This window comes from Gavialis gangeticus, unplaced genomic scaffold, assembly GCF_001723915.1.
Source record: "Gavialis gangeticus isolate Ggan-Ray unplaced genomic scaffold, GavGan_comp1, whole genome shotgun sequence".
Lineage (NCBI taxonomy): Eukaryota > Metazoa > Chordata > Crocodylia > Gavialidae > Gavialis > Gavialis gangeticus.
In genome coordinates, this window is record NW_017729033.1 from 78,786,086 (window position 1) to 78,791,211 (window position 5,126).

Here is a 5,126-nt window from a genome sequence, read left to right on the forward strand (position 1 = left end):
GGGCCCGTGGCGGCCGCGGCCGGGCACACGGTAGGTGCGTGCGCCGCCCCGGGCGGGGGGAGCCGCTCTCCCGGGGGCTGCTGCTCCCCGGCTCCTGCACTGGTGCATCTGCAGCCGGCCTCCGCCTGTCGGGCACCCACCTGCCAGGGGAGCCTCGGCCTGGCCCCCGCGGCAAGGCCTGTGGGGCTAAAGCTGCAGCCGGTTTCACTGGCGTGGTGCGGTCTGTAGCGGCCCAGGCGATGGGGAGCACGCTGCCCTGCCTGGTAACGACCAGGGGTAATTCGTGCCTGGTAGGCAAACACCCAGTGGATCCCAGCCCTGTCGTGGCCATGTGAAGCCGGCTGCATGTGTTTAGCCTCGTTTTCCCCATCAGGAGAGCCTAACTCGGCCCACTGGCTGACGGGTCAATTTTGATCCAAGGGGATCCTCAAAGGCCTGAGGCAAGCACCCATGCTTTCCTTCGTAGTGGATCTAAGGCACTGTTTTGACTGAAGGATTTCTTGTGTTGGAGAAGGGCCAGATTATAATATGGTGCATAGGAAGGCATTGGGTGTATTGCACTTGCGTTGAGCAGGTCACTTGGTGATGTTCTACCCATACGTTTAATGGCTAAGTGTACGGTAATGTCAAATGCGGCATACTAGACTTCTGTGTGTAATACCGCAGCAGTACCATTTTGACAGATATGCCACAAATCAGCTGTGTGTGCTTCCCAAAGACCACTCTTTCCCCTGCCTGATCTGCTGCTCTGCTGTCTGCTTCCTGCTCTGATAAATCTCTTAACTGCATCACATAGTGCATCACAGTGTTTGTTATTGCTTCATTTGCAATGGATTTCATGCTGTTAAGTTTATAAACTGCATCAGCGTGTAGCATCTTTCAGCCTCACCCTCTCATTTCTAACTGCATGCTAACTGTCAACTCTCTAACTCTCAGGTCCTCCCTTTAACCGCTTCAGAAACAATTAAGGGAAAGCTGCTGTCAAAGGACTGTCAGTCTCACAGCTGCTGTCTGCCCTCATTTTTAATGTTTTTCTAATATCAGCCCAGACAATGACTGCTAGAAACCCTGAAAATGCCAGGAGTTAGGAGCTTGACAGTTTTAGGGCTGATAATACCACACTGACACTCCTATACCCCAGTGGGGGCCAACTTGCTTAACAAGAGGGTCAGAAATTAGCCCTCCACCTTTCCTGAGTGCCACTCCTATTCCTCTCCCAAAATCCAATCTGTTGTTCAGCTTTCTGCTCCCTGCCTTGTTCTCTCTGCCCAGCTGCTGCTCTGTTTTCTCCTCCCTGCCTCATGCTCCCTGCCTGATCTTATGCTCAGCTTTCTGTTTCCTGTCCTATCTGACACCACGCTGCCTGTCCCTTCCCGTCTGCCACATGCCACACACACAGGCTTCCCATGCCATTTGTGGCACCTGTGCCAGAGGTCAGCATCCCTTGCTGTACAGGGTGTTCCTTAAGTAGACAGTAGTCAGAGCTGCAGTATTAGCAGCCCTGACACCTACCAGTACCTCCATTTTCAAGGCTTCCAGTACCTGTCCTTGACCATTAGAAGCCTTGACAGTGAAGAGAACGCTAGTCATTTTCAGGGCTGATAATGTGCTGACATCCCTGCATACTTAATGGATTTTGATTGTTTATGTTAAATTTAGATAATGTCATTCTCCAGGTAAGCGCACAGGTTATTTGCAGTCCTCAGGCTACGCACTTAAATGGAGTACGCTATAGTTGAATCCTGAAGCATAATGTCCTATGATATGGAAAAAATGTTACACAGCAATATGTTTGCTGTATCTAATATAATAAAGGGCTGGGTGTCTGTAATGATCTTGGAGCGCTCTGATTGGTTACTGAAACAACCAGTCAGAGTGCTCCAAGAGCATTCCAGACAAGAGGCAGTGTGGTAGAGTGCCGCCATGATGGCAGGGATGGAGGGGACAGGCTGGGGGGGGCTGTCCTCACCCCCAGCCCTGTTCTCTGGAGGCAGCAGTAGTGCAGGGTGCTGGCTGAGGGGGATGGCGAGGCAAGCTTCCCCCCCACAGCTTCTAGGAGGTGGCAGCGACACCGGGTGGTAGGTGGCAGTGCTCCCCTCCTGCCCCCCATCAATTGACTAGTAATGACATAAAGACATAGTGCTGTATAAAGACAAACCATTATATTGTGTTTTTAAAATATAAAACTTAATCAGTAAGCATGATTAAGCAACAAACTATGTTGTTATACACCAAGACCTCATGAAAATCAGTGGTGAAAGTGGCCTGATTATTTTGCACAAAGGCCCACTATTTATTCAGTTAGGTATTTTATAAAGAAATTGATTTGCTTTTTCATATTTATTTTGACTAATAGGCAGTTGTTGTACCCACCAGATTTAATGAGGTATAACTCAAACTGTAATAATGTTTCATATACAGAAAGATACTATATTAAAAGAACATTAAGGGCAGCAATTAAGTCTTGTTTGGCTCCTCAACTGGGGTGGAACAGAGATAATTTATATAGAATTTAGCTGCCAAACTCCTAAGGAGGAGGTGGAGGTAAAGGACACCTGGTTCTGATGGAGGATTTTAATTATCAGAACATCTGCTGGGAGAGAAACACAGCAGTGCACAAGCAGTCCAGCAAATTCTTTGTCTGCTGGGGATAATTTTTTTGTACAGATGGTCAACTTGGAAGAAAGGTCTACTCAACTTGCTGCTCACAAACAGGGAAGGATTGGTTGAGAATGTGAAGGTGGAAGGTAGCTTGGGTGACAGTGATCATGATGTGATAGAGTTTAAGATCCTAACAGAAGGAAGGAAAGAGCAGCAGAATAAGGACACTAGATTTCAGAAAGGCAGACTATAACAAACTCAGGGAATCGGTGGGCAGAATCCCCTGGGAAGCAAGCCTGAGGGAAGGTGGAAAGAGTCCAAGAGAGCTGGCTGTACTTTAAGGAGGCCCTTTTAAGAGTGTAGGAACAAGCTATCCAGATGCAACAGAAGAATGGGAAGTGTAACAGGAGGCCAGCCTGGCTAGACAGAAATCTCTTCAATGAGTTGAAACTCACAAAGGAATCCTAGGAAAAGTAGAAAGTTGGTCATAGTACTAGGAAAGAGCATAGGAGTATCTTACGGGCGTGCAGGTAAAAAATTAGGAAAGCCAAGGCACAATTTGAGATGCAACTGGCAGGGGACATAAAAGGTAATTAAAGGGATTCTACAAATATGTCAAAAGTAAGGGGAAGACCAAAGAAACCATAGATTTCCTACAGAATGCAGAAGGGAACCTAGTTCCAAATAATGCAGAGAAGGCTTGGGTACTGAATGTCTCTTACCTCAGTCTTCACAAATAGGGGCTGCTATCAGATGACAGCAAAGATACAGAAGGAGACAAACAGCCAAGAATAGTAAAAGAACAAATTAGGGATTAGAGAAGATAGATGCTTTTAAATCAGCAGGACCAGATATGGAATGCACCCTAGGATACGGAAGGAATTGCCTGAGGTAATTTTAGAGCCGTAAGCTATCCTCTTTGAGAACTCATGGAGGTTAGGTGAGGTCCTGGATGATTGAAAAAGGGCAAATATGATGCACGTCTTTAAGAAAGGAACAAGGGAGACCTGGTGAATTAGAGACCAGGTAGCTTAACCTCGATACCTGGAAAGAACATGGAGCAGGTCCTGAAGAAATCTATTGTGAAGCACCCAGTGGTGATGTGGATGTTGGGGGGATTCATCAAGAGCAAGTCATGTCTGACCAACCTGATTTCCTTCTGTGATAAGGTAACAGACTCTGTGGATGGAAGGAGAGCAGTGGATGTGATATATCTTGTCTTTCGCAAGGCTTCCAACACTGTGTGCTATGACATTCCCATTAGCAAATGAAGGAAATACAGACTAGGCAGAAGTACTAAGGTTAGATAGATACATAACTGCTTGGATCATCATACTCAATGAGTGGACATCAATGGCCCAATATTTAGTGGGGAGGAAGTATCAAGTAGCCTTCTCTAGGTGTCTGACCTGGGTCCAGTATTGTTTAGTATCTTCATTAATGATTTGGACGATGGGATCAGTACGCACTTAGAAAATTTTTTGATGACACCAAGGTGGGTGGAGTTGTAGACACTCTGGAGCAGGGGTGGGCAAAATATGGCCTGCGGGCCAGATCCAGCCAGCGAGGCCATTCTATCCGGTCTGTGGGGCCCCTACAAGATTTAGAAAATTAATATTTATCTGCCCTTGGTTCCTGTAAAAAATGACAGGAACCAAGGGCAGTAGGACCCAGGGAAGTCTGGCGGGTTCCCACAACAGCAGGGCCCGCCTTGCCCCAGAAGCCCCATGGGGCTTCTGGCCTGGGACCACATGGCTGCCCCGGTGCCGGAACCACAGGTAAAGGTGGAAGGTGGGGGAAGTGCAGGGGATGACCCCAGGCAGGGAAGGAGCTCAGGGAAAAGCTGAGCGCAGGGTTGGGGAAGGGCGGCTCCTCCCCCGCCCTGTGCCCAACGCCCAATGCCTGGGGCTGCCTGTGCCTGCTCCAGACAGCCCCGTGGGGCATTGGGCACGGGGCGGGGGAGAGGCTGCTTCCCCCCCACCCCCGTGCTCAGATTTTCTCCGGGCTCCTTCCCAGTGCAAAGGAACGCAGCCCCTCCCCCGCCCCATGGCCGGCGCTCCCTGCTGCAGCCACTTGCAGCCTGTGTGGTGCTGTCCTGAGCAGGCACAGGCAGCCCCAGGCGGGCTGTGAGCGGCTGCAGCGTGGAGCGTTGGGCACAGGGTGCACGAGGTGCCGCTTTTCCACCCCGGTGCTCAGCACCAGCTTGTAATCCGGCCCCACTGCCAACGTGGGCCCCACGCCGGCTCTGCTCTCACCCGTCGGGGCTGCGCCACAGCAGCAGCTGCAGCACCCCCACTTGCTGCGCCAGGCAGTGTTTGCCACCGCCACCTGCGGGCTGCCCAGCATGCAAGCTCTGGGCAGGCAGCAGCAGCCAACACTGCCTGGCACTGCAGCTGCTGTGCCTACGCGCAGCCCTGACAGGTGAGCCTGGAGCCTGCGTGAGGCCCAGGTTGGCAGTGGGGCTGGGTTATAAGCTGGTGCTGAGTGCAGGGAAAAGCGGCTCTTTGCCCGCCCCGTGCCTGGCG

At 50.6% G+C, this 5,126-nt stretch overlaps 1 protein-coding gene across 1 annotated transcript in view; it reads left to right on the top strand.

Moving 5' to 3' along the window:
* Positions 1-6: 6 nt before the first annotated feature.
* Positions 7-5,126, top strand: part of MICU3 (mitochondrial calcium uptake family member 3) — a 119,423-nt gene continuing 114,303 nt past the window's right edge. Inside the window, exon 1 of the mRNA XM_019526257.1 lies at positions 7-30. The gene's annotated coding sequence lies outside the window, so the exon portion shown is untranslated. The remainder of the gene's footprint in view (positions 31-5,126) is intronic.